At 48.5% G+C, this 19,456-nt stretch overlaps 1 protein-coding gene across 2 annotated transcripts in view; it reads left to right on the top strand.

Moving 5' to 3' along the window:
- Positions 1-19,456, top strand: part of KCNIP1 (potassium voltage-gated channel interacting protein 1) — a gene marked incomplete at both ends in the record, with an annotated part of 352,163 nt that overhangs the window by 31,893 nt on the left and 300,814 nt on the right. The gene's annotated exons all lie outside the window — the stretch shown is intronic.

Below are 19,456 nucleotides of genomic sequence, written 5' to 3' on the forward strand. Positions count from 1 at the left end.
CAATAGGAAACACAAGCAGCAGCGTTTGCAGGCAAAACCATGCTTCCCTCCGCTTCTTCATCCTTAAAGTGGTTCTTGTAAGGATTAAAAAGCGGCGACCAAAACAAACCCCGTGTATTGGGCCTCCCCTAAGTATCAGGCATGATGCGGGTAGTTAGCATGTCTCTGCCCCACGCTTTAATCGATGGTCAGTTGAAGAAACTGAATCTGAGGCTCAGAGGCCTTAAGTTACTGATCCACAGTTACCCTGCTCTAAGGGCAGGAGCCAGATTCAAAGCTGGCCCTTCCAGATTGCAGAGCCGGGGCTCTCTCTGCTGAGCCTGGTGTTTCTCTAAAATATAAAAGCTCAGCTCGGTTATACAGACACCGGCCAGCTGAGGTTCTGGCGGTCCCCTGAGCGCCCCCAGCTCCTGGGGAGGCGAGCACAGCCCAGCCATTCTGCTGAACGTGTTCTAACCCTTCCCTCGCTCCTGTCTCGGCTGCTGTGAGACAGCCAGCCCAGCAGGCCATGAAATGAGAGCGCTACATACCCTTCAGCACTTAGCTCCCTTCCCCTGCCCCTTTCCTAATTGAATCCTATTAACAGTAGAGTACATCGTCTATATAACGGGCATCATAGCAAAGGGGGTCTCTTAAGACCTCAGACCTTACAGATACTGCATTGTCAATGAAGGCCATAGGGCCTGGAACGCATCCCCAGAGGAATGATTTTCCAAGATGATCCTTGCCCGCCCCGCCCCCTCCCGGGAGCCAGAAAATTCCTGCCCATGAACTCATGCAAAAATGCCGGTCCTTCCTTCTGCTCCCCTGGGGGAGAGACACACAGTACAACAGATGGCCTTTCATATGACTAACGGGCTACATTTAACCAACTAAATGAGGTATTAAGGGTTATACATTTGGAATTTATAAACGAACACTAGCATTCCTCCCAAGCTACTTTCCCCCCTGGAAGATAGGAACAGGCAGGGAAGGAGGGTGCGATCCTTCTGCTGCATCAACGCTAACCCCTGCCAAAAGGCTTGGACATCCTCGCTCTTCACGGTATGTGGGTGGAAACCCTGTCCCTGGTTGGCTGTGGGGTTTGTGTGGGACAGATGATTGTATGTGGAAGGCAAGGAAATAATGATGCTACAGCAATGAAGACTGGTACTTTGCACTGGCACAAAGGCTAAGAGATCACAAAACCACTTCCCCAACTTCAACCTTCCAACAACCTCATAAGGTGATAAGCACGGCAGGCTCACAGTAATCCATTCATGTAGAGAATTTTCTACCCATTTTATAGAGGGGGCTCACTGAGGTTCAAAGATGTTAAATACACTGCCCAAGGCAGGTTACTTTGCCTCTCTGCGCTTCAGTTTGTCCATCTCTAGAATGGAGATACGTATAGGTACCCCTCAGTGTTTTTTGAGGAATAAGAGATCATCTGAGCTACCTGACACATAATGTGGCAGATTGCATTTTCCCAGGATGGCTACACCAACACACATCCCATCCCATGTGCTCTTCTTTCATTGTGACATCGACATTCCTCCATCAAGAGGGGGCATCTTTGTCCCCTCCCCCTCAGCCTGGCAGAGCATTGTCACTGTCTTGCAGATCGAATGTGGCAGAAGTGACACTGTGATTCCCAAGGCTAAGTCATAAACCGTGGTACAGCTTTCACTGGGCACTCTCTCGCTGGACACTGTCCTTGGAGCCAGCCACCGTATTGTGAAGAAGCCAAGAGGCCCCATGTAGGTGTTCCACCTGACAGCCCCAGCTCAGTTCTCAGTCAGCAAACAGCACCTCCCAGGTATATAAGTGAAGGAGCCTGCAGATGACTCCAGCCCCCAGCCTTCAATTCCCCCAGCTGAGGCCTCACATCAGCCACCATTCTGCACCCTCTATGAATTCCCCATCCACAAAACACATGAGCAAATTAAATGGTTGTTTTATGCCCCTATGTTCGGGGGGGATTTGTTATGCAGCCATAGTAACGGGAACACGTTGCAAGTGATTTGGAAGGGGAACTGTTATTGTTGCTGGTGACAGTGGTAGTACAGAACCAGGATTAAAATGCCTGAGATTGCTGTATGACATGTGATGGGGGAGCTTTAGAAATGCTCTGTATAGTCTTCTATCAGGTTGTTCACTGCTGCACAAAAGGAGTTGAAGGGTAGTGATATAAGAGGGCATTTTCATTTATCAAGCATCTGTGTGCCAGGGCGTGATCCACATATGTATGCAAATACACATACACATGCATATGTGTATGCATACACATATACACACAAACACACATATGCATACACATATGTATAATATGCACGTGCATACATATGTGTGCACACATACACTGGTACGTGTGTACACATATACTTACATGTGTGCATTCACACGCATGCACACATACACACGTATGCATAAACATAATGCAAACACATCCATGTGTATATACACACATATCCATATGTACATATATATGCACGTGTGCATTGTGTGCATACACATGTGCATATATTATGCAATACACATATGCACATATATACATATCCACATGCATACACACATATGCATATACAAACACATATATGTATGCATATGCAGATAGACATAGACACACGCACACATACATATGCACATGTATGCATACACATACACAAATACATATACACATACGTTTCTCTGGGCAATCTTCACAAGAGGTCTTCTTGTTTCTGTTATTTGCCCAAGGTCACTCCCCTGGCATGTGATGTGATGGAGCCGGATGTGCACCTGTGCTTGCTGGCTCCACAGCCCATCCTTGTCCCTCCATGACTCCCCCAGATGCTGTTTTCAAGAGGACCAACATTTCTTTATGACGTCTGCTTCAGCTGCTTTACAAACCCCTTCTACTCGGTCTATAGCCCTTTCTGGATTGTGTATCCACTTACTTATGTAAACCCTTTGAATCAACATCTATTCTGTGCCGCCACTTGGGATAGGAAGTCCCATAAATCAAACTGGCAACCCGTGTCCTGAGCCCCTGCTGAGGGTGTGTCACTGGCTGAGTGCTGCCGGGGGGAGGGTGTGAGTAGCTCTCAGCCCTAGATAAGCCATTTGCTCACAGACATTTGAGGGCCTGCTGTGCAGAGGCTGTGAATCTGTCACTGTGCTGACCTGTGGGTCAGATGTGGCCCCTTCCCCGCAGGGGAGCAAGGATGGATTTTTAACGCTGCGAGAAGTCACAACAGAAAAGATAAAATGACATGTTTTAAGGGAGAGAGAGTAATGAGGAGCAGAATAAATCACAACAAAAGATTTTTCAATAGAGTTGAGAAGACAAAGTATCAGTACAAAAACAGACAATGAAATGCCAATATTCGAATCAAATGACAAGGCAAGCCCTGCCGGGGAGCAGAACAGGCTCTCTCCCTGTGAGCGAGGGGCTATCTCGCTCCTTTTTCCTGACTCTTCTAGGCACTTTTTCCCCTCGTTGCATTTTTCTTACTTAACGACAAGGCATTTTAGCCTGCTGTATTGTAAACATAATTGTAAGCAGCTTGAGGTCCTCTTTGAAACAAGGAGGAACATAAGTCAAGAGCCCTGCAGTCCATCTGTGTAGTAAGGTGGGAATTTTTTTTTTTAATGCCTTTTCCTTTCTGCAAAATCACCTAAGCTCACTGTGGAAAAGGTGGACAACAGAGAAGGGCAGGAGGAAGATGAAGGCACAGTGATAACCTCGCCACGCCATTCAGAGGGAGTTGCTGGTGCAGGGAGGGGGCATGCATCCTTCCAGACACTCATAAAAGGGTGCAGGTGCTCTCCCTCCAGAGAGCATGCCCCCTCTGGCCCCAGCTGCTAGTGAGCTCTTCCCTTCCAGCGGGACTCAGTCCTGGGGTCCTCACCTCACCTCCTGTGCCCTAAGCCACCCCCCTCAGCTACTGGGCCAGGTCAGTGCTCTGATTTAACATGCTCAGAGCACTGCGTGCACCGCCTCCACGGCACTTCCCTTCTGTAATTTTACATTTATTCGCGTGCATTCTCCATTAACAGATCACCCATGGGGATGTAAGCTTCCTGAGATCCGGAGCAAGAGCTGTTCCTGCTCACTGCCACATCTCTAACACCCAAAGGAATCAATTGAGAATCTTGGGATTTTGCTGTTGTTTGTTGTTTGGCTTGGAAAAAAAAAATCTCTTACTTGAAAAATTTTGTTTATCCTCTTAACCATGTTTTTAGTGTACGGTTCAGTGGAGGAACTAATTCTCATGGTTGTGCAACTGATCTCTAGAACGTTTTCATCTTGCAAAATTGAAACGCGGTACCCATTGAACAACTGCCCGCTTTCGGCTTCCCCCAGGCCCTGGCAAACATCATTCTACATTCTGTTTCTATGAGTCTGACTCCTTTAGATACCTCATATAAATAGAATCATACAGTCATTGTCCTTCTGTGTCTGGCTTATTTCATTTAGCATAATGTCCTCAAGTTTCTTCCATACTGTAGCATTTGCCCAGGGGAAAAAAAATCTTGCTTTTTACTATAGCACAATATTATAATCATTTTCCTATCCCATAAGACTTTTTTTTTTTTTTTTTTTTTATTTTTTTTAGCCATACGTGGGCCTCTCACTGTTGTGGCCTCTCCCGTTGCGGAGCACAGGCTCCGGACGCGCAGGCTCAACGGCCATGGCTCACGGGCCCAGCCGCTCCGCGGCATGTGGGATCCTCCCGGACCGGGGCATGAACCCGTGTCCCCTGCATCGGCAGGCGGACTCTCAACCACTGCGCCACCAGGGAAGCCCCCATAAGACATTTTTCTAAAGGTTGTATGATATTCCATTTTATGGGTAAACCATAATATATTTGATCATGCCATTGTGGGATATTTAAGAATGGTGCTCGGGCTTCCCTGGTGGAAGGAGTGCTGCTTTGCCTCCAAGGGCAAAGATGAGTGAGATTTTCAGCAGCCACCTGGATGCAAGCCTTCCTGCAGGGCCTCCCAGCTTCCCGTGGCTCCTCTTGCTTTCCGGTTGGCCAGGCCGGGAGCTGGAATGAAGCAACGGCTGGGCAGGCCCTTCCTTGGGCTACAGTGTCAGCTCTGTGGCCGGTGGCTGAGGGTCAACCTTGTGGTGCACACCAACTGACTCAGGCCCCTGCAATCTCTTACCTCTTGTCTGTCAGGATAGTGTGTCTCCTGGACCAGTGACATTAACCACCTACACCCTGAGCGGGAGAGCAGGGGGGACTGCCAATAACCTCCCATACCAACCGGCTCTGCCAACCCCTCCCACGTGCATATGAGGCCCCTGCTCATCCATGATTCCAAGTGATCCTCATGGAAACCCCACGCGCTTAGCAACACTGAGGTTGGTCCCACATGCAGATGGAGTCTCGGGGCTCAAAGTGCCCCCACCTCCCGTGGGGGGAAGTTGCTGGGTTCTGAACGTGTGCCTGGTGGTCTGAGGGTCGCACCACAGACCAGCTAGGCAGAGCCTGTACGTGATGGCATGTTGCTAATGGGGCCCAGCAGGCCCTGTGGTCAAGGACCCCAGGCTGGATCTCTTTCTCTATCACGTTGTGTGATGAGAGAGATGGATTTACAGGTGTTTCCCCACAACTAAGGAGGGAGCAGTTCATGTAAATGAGAGGAACATTTATAGATCTAAGGAAGGGCAGGAATTTAGAAAGAAAGATAAAAACAATAACTGTGCTGACTGGCACTTTAATTTTTCTCCTATTAATGAGGGTAACCAAAAAAAAAAAATTCTTTTTAAAACATACCATGGGGCTTCCCTGGTGGCGCAGTGGTTGAGAGTCCGCCTCCAGATGCAGGGGACGTGGGTTCATGCCCCGGTCCGGGAGGATCCCACATGCTGCGGAGCGGCTGGGTCTGTGAGCCATGGCCGCTGAGCCTGAGCTTCCGGAGCCTGTGCTCCACAACGGGAGAGGCCACAGCAGTGAAAGGCCCGCGTACCACAAAAAAAAAAAAAAAAAAAAAGAAAACATACCATGGAAAGAAAGAGGTTAAAATAATCATCCACAATCCCACTCCTCGATCACAGCAACTATCGTTAGGTTTGTGAGTTCTCTTCTAGGTTGCTTCCTGCCCCCCGCCCGGCCTTTTTTCTCTTGTAATGCATCTTTTTCAAAGCTCTTTCCCGCACTCTGATTTTCTGTACCCAGTGTGGGAGGTTGGACAGGTAACATCGTCTCCTTTGAACAGGTGGAAAAGGGAGGTCCAGGGAGGCAGCAAGGCCCCCAGCTGACATGTGAAGGAGCCAGACTTCACCTGTCCAACTCCAGGGCCGGGACCAATGCCCTTTAATAATAATAGTCTGCTCCAGCCCAGGCACTTGGCATTCACTTTCCTATATAATCCTCACAACAACTGTGCAATAGGTACTGTTGTCATTCCCATTTTACAGATGATAAACCTGAGGCTTAGTGCTGGAAAATAACTTGCCCAAGGTCACACAGTTACGATGTCTGTAGCAGGGATTTGGACAGGGTGTGGCCTGTCTCCAGAGCCCATGGTCTTAAACCTATGCCCACCATGTCTGCCTGCACGGTGAGACTCATATGTCCTCTCATGGTCTTCGGGGTCCTGCACGACCTGGCTTTTGTTCAGCTTTTCCCTTATTGCTCCCTGCTTCCCACCAGGCCCCTCCGCTCCCACTAAACTGAACTGCTCTCAGTTCCTCCAGTGCTCCGCGCTCTACCCCAACGTCTAGGCTACTATTGCTAATAATGTGCACCTCCCCCCATCCTTCAGGTGGCTTAAAAGCTACCTCCTCCAGGAAGCCGTCTCTGACCACTTCCCAGACAGGAGGGGCACCCTCCTCTGGGCTCTCACAGAGGCCGCATTTCCCGTCACAGCACCTGGCCTGGGCTGAAACTGCTGGCTGCACTGTCTCCATAACAAACTGTGAGGTGTGGAGTCTTGCTCCCTGGACTGTCTTCAGCATTTAGCCGGATGCTGTGGGGAAAGCCTGTCCTGAGAATGTCCTCTTCTTCCCCCTTCATGATGGGGTGCTAGGTGGGACCCGGTCCTGAGGCAGGATGCAGCCCTTTAATGGTCTCCAGCACCCATCCTTCTCTGCCTTCTCTCTTCCCCTCAGCCTCTCCTGTCCTCTCAATTACAGGCTGCCCCTGCCCCCACCATGTCCCTTTGGCTTCCCCAGGTCTGAAGCAGCTTTCTCCTCCAACCAGTGGTTTACAAAGATTTTTCTGAGGAGCACCAGTCCTGCATAAGATGGTTCCTTGGTCCAAAGTTTTGGGAAGCCCTGCCTAAAAACTGATTTCTTTGATATCCACCTATTAATGCTTTGGAAATCAGCACCTGTTTCATTTGATACATATGAAATGTGAAAATGTTTATTTCCTTGGAAAGTTATTATGAAATAAATGGGGCATCTTACAACCAATGGCATCTTGTAATGAAGGAAATGCGGTATGGAAGGTGTCAGGCAGGTTAGGAGAGCAAAGGTCCTGACAAGTCCTGCAGCAGAGAAGCAAAATTAACAGTGCTGAGCCCAATGCTTCACAAATGAACTCTAACTCCTGAATATTTTTTAAAAGACATAGTAACACTCCAACCAACTACATTTCTAGAAAATGCACTTTGGAAAGCATTCCCCACAATATTTATCATTTATGGAGCATATTTTAGGATCCACCTTGTGTTGTTTCTCTGATCGTTTCACATTTGCTAATCTTACCTTCTTGCCTAGACCACATGCTTCCTGAGGGCAGGGCAAGCTTCATAGAAATCACTGATACATCGGAAAAGTGAGGCCCCAGAATTACACTGCTGCTCAGAATACGGCCTCATCCTCCGCAGGGTAGTGAGAGTGACCTTCACCAGGAAGGAAGTAGACCTTCAAAGGTGAGGGCCTTGTTGAATCACGTCTTGTTTGGCTGCTTGACTTAAGGCAAGTTCCTTAATCATTCTGAGCCTCAGTTTTCCCATCTGTAAACTGGAAGAATAACAGTTTCTAGCTTCCAGGATAGATTAGGGGAGATAAATATGGGTAGAACCCTTGGAACCACTCAAGAGATAAGAGCTCCTATCAAGAGATAAGAGCTCTGATGCTAGCTGTTGCTGTCATTTTGTTGTTATTGTCATCATGAAATCCCCCAGTAGTCAGTGGTGGACGGTATTAATTGGAGGAGGAAATTGTTAGATGAAAGAGGGTCACTGGATAACAGAAGGAGATTAGAATTATTGGCCGGCAGACAGCTGCTTATGGAAGAGTCACTGGCTGGAGGTGACTCTTTGAATAGGCCGCCACTGCAGGGAGAGAGTCACTTGCTGTGAGCTCACTCATTATTCCTCAGGGCATCTGCAGGGCTCAGCCAGACCCTCATCTGTAATCTGCTCTTGCCCAAAGCTGACCGAATAAGCTCTTTGTCATGTAACACAACAGGAGCAAGGGTGTCAGCCGAATTATTCTGCGCCCAAACTCCTAGAGTAGAAGAGGCCCTGTCAGAACTACATTTGTCCCTAGTGGTGACCCCAGAAACTGCAATGTGGACCAGTCAAGGAAAAAGTGGTAAAATTCCAAATGTTTCATTTTGGTTTGGTCTGGTTTGGTAGTTCTTACTGGGGCAAAGGAAAAATTGTATTTTCAATGCCCCGTGGCTTCTTGAAGAAAGCATTCACCGCTGTCACCGCAGCCCTTGTCAAAAAGTCTCCATTGAAAAGAAACAAGAGAACAGAGAGAGAGAGAAGCAGAGTGGAGCTTCGTTCAGCCTGTAGGTCTCTGTGTGTGAGAAACCTAAATAGAAATGAAGGCATTAGGGGGAGAGTCTGGCTGCTCTGAAGCATTTCACTCCTGGAGCAGCTGGGCTCTGGAAGGCGGGCGAGCCTGGCCTCACTAACAGCGCACACTGCCCTGGGCGCATAGGTGAGGGCCTGCGGGCCTGGGGAGCGGGGGCACAAGGGGTGGCTGGTGAGGTAGGTAGGTTTGGAGGTGTGAGCTGCCCGCATAGCTGAAGAGCTGGAGGAGCAGAGTGGGGGTAGACTCTGTTCCAGGCAGCCAGCGATCACAGCTGCTCATCTTCAGACTCAGCGGTGTTACTAACGCACCCAGCTCACCCAGGCATTGAGAAGCAGGATGGAAACTCTGGTCCATCTGGTGCTCAAGACTATGCCTTTCCATTTCCACTGTGTCGTCTGCTGGAGTTGACATCTCAAACCGGACGGCATCATTCAGCGGCCTCCTTGGCAGGGAACAGGCTCCTAGCCTCCACTAATCCATATGGAGACTCTCCGAGGACCTGCCTTCAGGATCTTGAGACCCCAAAGAGTCGCCCTCAGGATTTAGAACCTGGGTTCTCGAGGTGTGCATGAACTTGCCTGCCCTGCTGCTCTTAGCAAACCTACAAGAATGAGTCAGTCTCCGTCCCCCGATTTGCTCACGGCTCCAGTGGCGCAGGAGCAAAAGAGCCCTGAGCAAGCTCGGCAGAGGCAGGGTTGTACAGGAGTTGTGCACACAGAATCTGGAGCCAGTGTGGGTTCAGATCCCCCCTCTGCCACCGGGGCCACCATGCAGGGTTGGGTAGGTTATGACCAGAGCAAGGGCTCCCGGCCAAGAGAGCGCCGACGCCCGGTGCTCCTGTGGCCACGCTGTGGTCCCCGGACCTCTACCCAAAGAACAGGGGGTCTTACATCAGTTCCAGAAAAGACCCACGTGCACCAGCCATGACCATCTGCTGCTGGGAGCGAGGTTATTTGGCTGAGTTGTGCTCCCTCGTTGTGCCTCAATATCTTCATCTGAAAAATGGAAAAAATGATATATTTCTCAAATGTGTTGTTGTGAGGCGTCAAGGGCTGGATGCCCAGAAAGCATTGAGAACAGTGTCTAAAGCGTAGGACATGCTCAAAGAGCGTGGTAAGTATCTGAAGGATTAGCCATTGTACCTGACCAGCATTTTTAAAGGATAGTTTTGCTGGTGGCTAACTTTGAACCCACAGTATTACATTTTTTGTTCCAATCTCCAAGGTAACCATCAGAATCCCAGAGAAACCATCAGCAGGCCCATGAACCCCACCAGCCAGCCTGCCTCGTCAGCCTGCCCTGTGCAGGTCGGCCGAGTCCTTCACACAGGGCACCACCGGCAACACAGGGGCACCTACATGTCCTTCCTACACCTGAGATGGAAACGGAAAGCTGGCTTTTTTTTTTTTTTTTTTTTTAAGCTCATCTTCTGTTTTGGACCAATTAAAAGAAAGGCATTTTAATAGCCCTGTGGAAAGGGAACTGACGTTGTTTCCCCAGGCTGCTCGCTGAGCCCAGAGGTCTGGGAGGGATTAATAAAGATGCTATAAATGCAACAGTGGCCCATATGTCTGAGGGCAAAGTGCTCTGGTTTGGGAGGAAGGGAGAAAATTAAATTAAAATGGGAAAATATACGTTATTCAAATGAGGATAGGAAGGAAGAACCCAATGGAGTCTAAAGGAATCTGAGGAAATCTGTCAGCAGGATGTTGAGGTTAGCTCAGCACTGCTGCACAAAGACGTCTGGCAGGTGGTGAACTGGGGCCCCAAACAGAGTCAACTCTTGAGTTTGGTCTCATTCCTCTTACCGATGTCCTATCCATGGGCTTTTAGTGCTGTGGTCCAGGGATGACAGATAGTTGTATTTATCAGACTTTCCCTCAAGGCAATGTACACGGTCACCCACCCAGCAAATGTTAATGAGGCATCTTCTCTGTCCCTGACCTCGATAAGCACTGGTGACTCAGGGATGAGCAGAGCCAGCTCTGGGCCACCCTCAGGGAGCACTCAGACTCACCATGTGGCCAGTGAGAGGATGAGACTGATTTCCTGTGCCCTCCGTGGGCCGCGGTGCTGGCTCTGGGCAGCATTTGCTCACTTCTTCTCCCAACATCGCCCTCCACCCCTGCCAGGAGGCAGAGGTGATTATGATGCCTATTTTACAGATGAGGCAGCTGAGGCGCAAAGAGGTGAGGGATCCTCCACACCAGTTGTGGCAGAGCCAGGGTTAGAACCCAGGGGAGTTCTGACTTTGAAGACTAAGTTCTCACCCACCTTGCAGGCAGCTGTTCTGATAGAAGAGAGCAGAGGAGGAATGTCTGTCTGCCTGTCTGTCTGTGTCTGTGTGTCTATGTACACGTGTGCATGTGTGTATGGCAATGGTTCTGAGTCTACATGAGATAAGCATTCCTGGGAGACTTCCTGGAGGAGGTGAGGTCTAGTGGAGTCCTAAAGGAAAGGTCTTGAGTGCCAGGCTAGGGGATTTAGATTTTATCAAGTGTTTTTTTGAGCAGAGGTGAGGCATGATCATATCCTCAACAAACTGATATTTAATTAGCAAGTACTATGTGCCAGATAATCTATTAGACACAGAGAGGGTTGCAGAAATCTAAAATGAGATGTAGTCCCTGCCCTCTCTTAGTTTCAGTCTAGCTGGAGAGATGAAACACTGAAATATTAAAAAAAAAAAAAAAAAAAAGGATTAGTGACAGTGTTGATAAACTCATGCCAAGTGCCAAACAGCAGGCAGAGACCAAGTGCTGAGGGAGATCAGAGGGGGCAGCTGACTGGGCTCTGGGCCGATTAAGGAGCCTCCACGTGTAGGTGGAATCCCAGCAGGGTTAGAGGAGTTCGGAGGGAGAGATGGGAATGACACCAGAGCCAGGGCCCAGCTTTTCCCATTTTGGGGTCCTGGGCGCTTAGGAGACAGTCTGCCTCTAGCAGGTGCTGATAAGTGCTTGTTGAATGAATCAGTGTTGTGTCCACTGAAAATAAAGGGTCTGTGGCTGAGAAGTAAGGTGTGACTCTATCAGGGACAGCAGGCCACTGAGCCTCTAACTGCCCACCAAGTGCAGTTTAACTAACCTGGGACCCTACCCATCAGATTAACATCCTTCAGGTTTCAATTTTTCGGTTTTTCCAGGGCCAGACACACATGAGGCCCTCAGGCAATGTGTGCTGAAGAGGTGAGTAGGCTCTGTGCCAGGAGCAGCAGGAAATGTGGGAGAAGTCTGTGGGGGCAGATGGAGGAAGCCTGGAATGCCGGGGCTTTCCTGTGAGCAAGTGGTAGCCACCGAGGTCTCCGAACATTCAAGAAGCGGAAGGTAAAAAATCAGGGGAAGATTCATCTGGCTCTAAGCAAAATGCACTGAGTGGTGGAAAGGAAAGGGGGAAATGCTGTGAGAGAGGGCTTCAGAAAGTGACTGCTACCGCTTAAACTCTGCAAACCCGTTGATCCAGAAATTTGATTCCCGGACATTTGTTCCAAGATCACTGAACAAGCGTGGAAGAAAGCAGTTTCCGGAGATCTTTGCTGTGGAGGACAGAGAACATTGGCATGTAGCGCCCTCTAGGGGTGCAGTGGGCGAGCTGGCGTCCGCAACAGTCTCCTTGTTTTTTCTCTTCCCCTCTCGCCTCAGGGCCTGTGCACCAGCTGTTCCCTCTGCCTGGAATGCTTTTCCCACATCTAGTGATGTAACTCCCTCCTTCCCATCTCTGCTCAAACACCCCTTTCTCAGTGACACCATCCCTGACCAACCTATTCTATTTTCCTCCAACCCATAATACCTGCCACCCCATGCCCCCTGCTTTGTTTTCCTCCCATCACCTATTGCCCTCTGACATACTCTGTATTTTACTTATTTTCTCTGTCACCACCATCCCCTACTCACATGCCCACTAGCATGTAAAATGCACCAAGCGGAATTGTTATCTCTTTGGCCCACTGCTCTCCTCCAGTGCAGAACAGCACCTGGCACAGAGTAAGTGCTCAATAAAGATTTGTGAATGAATGAAGGAATGATGGGTAGGTAGACATGTGAGTGTGCGGCTTACACATGAGTTCAACTTGGACACCAGGGAGGGGGCCAGGGCAGCACCTTGCTACTTCAGGGCTGCAGGGTCACAGCAGAGGGAGGCTGACCCGGGTACCTCAGGGCCCTACTGGCGGGGGGTCAGAAGGCAGAGTTGTGACGGACACTTTCAAACTAATCAGGCCTGACGGGCACCCAATGGGTCATTTCCTCTCATAATGAAACCTTTCTAAACATAGCCACATGCAATTAAAATGTGACAGCACTTACACTGCAGCTGTGTTGTGCTACAAAAGACTTCCTGGCCCTAAGTCAGAAGAGATGGACTCACATCCCAAATACCTGCCCATGTCTCTCTCCTGGGCAAGGCCCTTCACTTCTCTGAACCTCAGTCTTCTCCTCTGTGAAAGGGGAATAACACTAGGAGCTATGTTTCAGGGTGTCGTGAAGATCAAGGAATTAACCGAAATGAGGGATTTTTATAGATTTGAAAAGCACCACACAAATATAACCCGACCTTATGTGATTATTATATGAATGAGGCCAGGTTGTACCATAATTAATTTATGAGTGAGGGTGTGTCTGAGGCCAGTGAGGTTGAGGCGAGAGTGGTGTGCGGGACAGACAGCAGACGCTTCCTGGACTTCCGCTACTCAACCTCAGTCCAGAATTACCAATGCGAGTGGTCTTTCTGTAGCCTCATTTTCTTTGCCTTCAGGGTCTGAGTGCAAGCAGAGATCTGAGCTGTTTCAGAGCCTCCTGGGGGAGTAAAACCTCTTGATGTTTTGTTTTCCTTTATTTTGCTTTATACTTATGCCTGGGAAACGATGAGAAAGAGATAGAAGGAAGGAGATCGGGCTGAGGGACTGAGCCCCTTTAAAGGGAATAATTTATTTAAAGCACGAGGACGGTGACAGTTTGAGCTGGGCAAAGGACGGTGAAGAGGCAGGACAGTGGTCTACAGAAGGAAGTTTCTAGCCCTACTTGGGTGGCTTTGGGCCATGAGACCCATCCTGTGCAGGAGCCGGGAACTGGTCCTGAAAAGGGGTGGGGAGATTGGGAGGGGGTCTCCACATCACTCAGGGTCTAGTCCTAGGGCCCTACTCATTCCTCATGTCTGGTCTGCCCTCAGCTCCAGGGCTCCCAGTCCTGCCTTGCCCAGCTCTTTGGATGTGACTTTGTAAACAGAAATATATAAAAATGGTCTGGCTGTGCCCTTGAGCTCCTTGGTCCAGCCTCCCCCTGGGACCTGCCCTCACAGTAAGAAGGAGTCAAAAGCCATCAACCAATTCAGAGCCAGTCACCTCTCTCTCCTGTGGGAAAACCAACAAACCGCAACATTTATGCATCCGGAATGTTCCCCTAATCTTGTCTAATGTATCCGCAGCCATTCTTGAGCTGAGGTTTTATAAAGACAGTTGCACAAGTTGAGGATGGGGAATAAATGGTCTAATGCGAAGAAGAGCCAGAAGGCAAAAAGGTTTCATCCTCGTGGTAACTAAGATCTGCTGGCTCCAAGTGCCTAGAGCTCTGCACTGGGAAGAACTATGAGGTTGGGTCTGGAATTCTGCTCATCCAATCAAGAGTGCTGCAATCAATTAGCAATGTCTGCCCGAGGCATGGATGGGGGGACTGAGGTGTCTATGTCCTCTATAATAGACCCTCCTTATATCTCCCAATCTATTGTGAGGCCTGCAATCAACCTAATGACAGTTTTTCCCAAAAGAGTCCATATTCAATATTAAATGTAGTTGTTGGTTATTGGATGGATCCAGGTTTCAAACTTATAAACACAAAATGTGTGTGCGTGTTTGAAAGAAGAAAAGTATTATTTGCTATCCCTTCTGTACGAAAATTGCCTTGAGCATTTCAACCAGAAATTCAATGAGCATTCTTTTTTTTTTTTTTTTTTTGCGGTACACGGGCCTCTCACTGTTGTGGCCTCTCCCGTTGCGGAGCACAGGCTCCGGACGCGCAGGCTCAGCGGCCATGGCTCATGGGCCCAGCCGCTCCGCGGCATGTGGAATCTTCCCAGACCGGGGCACGAACCCGTGTCCCCTGCATCTGGAGGCGGACTCTCAACCACTGCGCCACCAGGGAAGCCCCAATGAGCATTCTTTGGAGTATACATAAATATTTTGAATCTACCCATGCTTTCTCACTCTGGCTGTTTCTTGCTTCTGTATGCAGCAAAAACAGGAAGAGGTGGAAGTGGGGAGGAGTTTCTCCGATGTGTTGGTAAGGTCGCTAATGTCTGACACATAGTAGGTGCTCAGCAAATACTTGTAGAATGAATTTTGAATGATGAACTCAGTCTCCATGTATTTTTCCATGATTCATAAATGTTGTCACTTTAGCTGAATTTCAGTGTAATATGTTATCTACTGTCATATTTTCTCTCTGTGAGCAGACATGAAGGTTGTTAATTGGGATAACGCATGTGGACATTGGTTCGTTGTTTTTCTGAGTGAGGGGATGGACTGGAAAGATGGAGGGATTTTACGTTAATTATTCCACTTGTTTGTTCATTGTTTGTCTCTTTCTCATATTTCCCCTCAGAGGTTCCTTATCCTTGGATCCCTAATCCCATAGCCCAGGATTCTCAACCTCAACTCTATGACATTTGGGGCGAGACAATTCTTTGTCATGGGGGCCTATCCTGTGCCTTATGTGATGTATAGCAGTATCACTCACCCCTACCTACTAGGTACCAGTAGCAACCATCCCAAGTTGTGACAACCAAAAGTGTCCCCAGACATTGCCAAACGGTCCCTGGGGGACAAAATTTCCCAGATCAAGAACTACTGCTTTAGCCTCTCCAGGAACATGGCTAATTTCTTCTTTTTTGAGCAATTTCAGCATTAATGTCACCCTCTCAGAGAGCCTCTGACCACTTGGTCCAACCCCAGCCTCAGGGCTCAGCATCCTACCACCAGGTCTCGTTTCTCTGCAGGGCACCTGTGTCTCCCTGTAATTTCCTGGCATAGATGTTGTCTGCTGTTGTCCGCCTGTCCCCACTGGAATATGAGCTCCGTCAGGGGCTTTTCTATTGACCGTCTCTCCATCCCAGGGCCCAGAAGTACCTAACACTTAGTAGGTTCTTGATAATCGTGTTGGATGGATAAAGGCAAGGAGGAAGTAATCAAGGAAGGCTCACTTTGGAGGTGACATCTCTATGGCATGAGGTTGTCATCCATGGGAAGTTTGAGGAACAGCATTCCAGACAGGGGGAACAGCCATTGCAAAGCTCTTAGGCCGGAATGGGTTTGGCATGTGGAAGGTTGCTAGAGAGGAGAGGTGGAGGGGGATAGGAGGAGTTGGGCCAAGAGCTAAGAAACAGCCTGGGGCTTCCCTGGTGGCGCAGTGGTTGAGAGTCCGCCTCCAGATGCAGGGGACACGGGTTCGTGCCCCGGTCTGGGAAGATCCCACATGCCGCGGAGCGGCTGGGCCCGTGAGCCATGGCCGCTGAGCCTGTGCGTCCGGAGCCTGTGCTCCGCAATGGGAGAGGCCACAACAGTGAGAGGCCCGCGTACCGCAAAAAAAAAAAAAAAAAAAAAAAAAAAAAAAAAAAAAAGAAACAGCCTGATTAGTGGGCCCAGGAGGCCAGGATGAGAAGTGCAGACAACTAGCAACTTCTCTTCTCTCCCTATCCTCCATCCTCAGTATGGACAGGTTGGGGAGGATTCATAAATCTGGTCTTCAATTTTGAGACTAAAGTAAGAGCTGACATGGCCCCCAAGCCATATCTCACAATGAGAGAGAGTCCTTCTGTCCGAGAGGCTCAGATGCTTGGGCCACTCTGCTCTCAGCTGAATCTCAGTTGATTCTGCCCTGTCAGAGCTGCCTGCCTGGCTTTGTACTGCAATGTTGTGTCTGGGCTAGTATTGAAGGTCTTTAAGAAAAAAGCTGCATTTCTGCATTTAGTGGGCCACTCAGTATCTCCTGCATAAGAAGACTTTTGATGATAATAATAACAGCTAACTTTGTTAGGAATACTTACCAGGCCCCAGGCTCTATTCTAAATACGTCACTCAATAAGCACTGAGGACTTCCCTGGTGGCTCAGTGGTTAAGAATCCGCCTCCCAATGCAGGGGACACGGGTTTGAGCCCTGGCCTGGGAAGATCCCACATGCCTCAGAACACCTAAGCCCATGCACCACAGCTACTGAGCCTGTGCTCTAGAGCCCATGGGCCACAACTCCTGAGCCCGTGCACCACAACTACTGAAGCCCACATGCCCTAGACCCTGTGCACTGCGACAAGAGAAGCCACCGTAATGAGAAGCCCATGCACCCCAACGAAGTAGCCCCCCCTCGCCACAACTAGAGAAAAAGACTGCATGCAGGAAGACCCAACACAGCCAGAAATAAATAAAATTTAAAAAATAATCATAATAATTCACTGAATCCTCACAGCAAACATGTAAGGATCATACTATCATCATCACCCCCATTTTACAGATGAGGAAACTGAGGCCCAAAGAGGTTAAGTAATTTGCCCAGATTCACTAAGGAGGCTAAACCAGGTTTGGCCAAAAAATCCACATTCTAACCTTTAAATTATATTCTCTTTTTTAAATTAATTCCAAAATATGTCACAACATCTTTTTAAATGAATATGCCTTTTGCCTCAGCAATGCCACTTCTAGGAACTGAGCCTAAGGAGGTATAAATATTTAGCTACAGAGATGCAGTATTGTTTAGAATATAGAACACAAACCACATCTTTATTAAAGGGGGTTATTTAGGTAAACTGTGGTGCCTCCATATAAAAGAAACGGTTCAAAATGACATCTATCCATATGTATCAACCTATAAAGACATCTACACTATTTTAACAGGAAAGTCCAGAAAAATTGCATTTTTGTAAAGAGCGATTTTGTCTGTGCAGTGGGACTCCTACTTTTTTTTAATTTCTTCTTTTTGCTGGTCTATAGTTTCTAATTTTCCTACAATGAACATGTACTACATTTGTAATAAGAAAGAAACCCAATAAAAGTTATTGAATAAAGGAATAAACATCCAGAAAGCATTCTCTCCTGAGGAATTAGTGAACATCTTCCCTGACAATAAGGGCTGTGGATGCTTTTCTGGAAACTTCATTTGCTTCCCAGGGTCTGTTCTCAGCCAATGGGGAGATGACGCAGGCGGTCAGAGTAGGGGAGAGCATGAGGTCGCCTGGACAGGTGGTCGCTTTCAAGGTGTCTGGTTCCACACACCCTTTTGTTTTCTGGGTTCCAGTGACCTCCCCTTCCCAGTGTAGGAGGTAAAGTTCTGCCGCTCTGGCCCAGGTCCTGAACTCTCCCTTGTGTTTTCTCTACACATCACTGACACCTTTGTCATTAGTCCTTTTGTGAATAAACCCTCCTCAAATTACTCAAATTTAGTGCAGCATGTTTCCTGTTGAGAATCTGGCTGATACTTTTACCCTATTTCACTCTTTCTTCCTGTCCTTAATCCTCTCAATCTGATCTGTCCATCTTGACCTTGTCTCCTGACATCTGGTCTTGCCCACCAGACATCTTCATTTGGACAACGTGGGAACTCACAAAATTCATCCTGCATAACAGGACTTTTTAATCTATTCCCAAAATAAGTTCTCTCTTCCTTTCCATGAGCACCTCTCGACCCACTCCCAACCTCAAAAGCATCTCTGTCCCTCCTTCACATACTTTCAGTGTCCAAAGCTTATGAAATCAACTTCAGCTCTGTCTTTTCCAAACAACGCTTAACACCATTTCTCCAGCCCCCGCCGTCCTCCAGGCCTCCTGACGGGGCTGCCTTGCCTGCTGTCTCCTCTCCACCTCCTGCCTCGGTCTTTGGTCCGTGTTATGTGTGACTTCTGTCAAAGAGTCCTTAAAAGACAGCTCAGATCCTATCCACTCCCCTACTCAAAACACAGTGCCAGTGAGACCAAACCCAAACACCTCAACCTTCCATCCAGAGACTTCAAGAACACTTTTTCAGCCAGATGTCTCTCTCTCTCACATGCACACCCTCATTAACAATCTTTCCTGAGATCAAACCACTGAGTCTTTTTTTAAATGTTATGCAATATTTATTTTATATTATACGGTAAAATTTACTTTTTGGCATCCAGTTCTGTGAATTTTAGTAGATGTGTAACTTTGCATAACTATCTGCACAGTCAGGATACAAAACAATTCCATAACCCCAATAACATCCTTCACACTATTGCTTCATTGTCACACCCTCTTCCCAACCTAAACCTCTAGCAACTACTAATCTGTTCTCCATCTCTATAGTTTTGTCTTTTCAAGAATGTCATATAGGGACTTCCCTGGTGGCGCAGTAGTTAAGAATCTGCCTGCCAATGCAGGGGACATGGGTTCGAGCCCTGGTCCGGGAAGATCCCACATGCCGCAGAGCAACTAAGCCCGTGTGCCTCAACTCCTGAGCCCACGTGACGCAGCTACTGATGCCCGCACGCTTTGGGGCCTGGGTGCCGCAGCTGCTGAGCCCGTGTGCTGCAACTACGGAAGCCCACGCGCCTAGAGCCTGTGTTCCGCAGCAAGAGAAGCCACCGCAATAAGAAGCCTGTGCATTGCAACGAAGAGTAGCCCCTCCCCGCTCCCCGCAACCAGAGAAAGCCCACATGCAGCAGCAAAGACCCAACACAGCCAAAAAAAAAAAAGAAAAGAAAGAATGCCATATA

The sequence above is a fragment of the Hyperoodon ampullatus genome (genome assembly GCF_949752795.1).
Source record: "Hyperoodon ampullatus genome assembly, chromosome: 4".
In the NCBI taxonomy this organism is placed as follows: Eukaryota; Metazoa; Chordata; class Mammalia; order Artiodactyla; family Ziphiidae; genus Hyperoodon; species Hyperoodon ampullatus.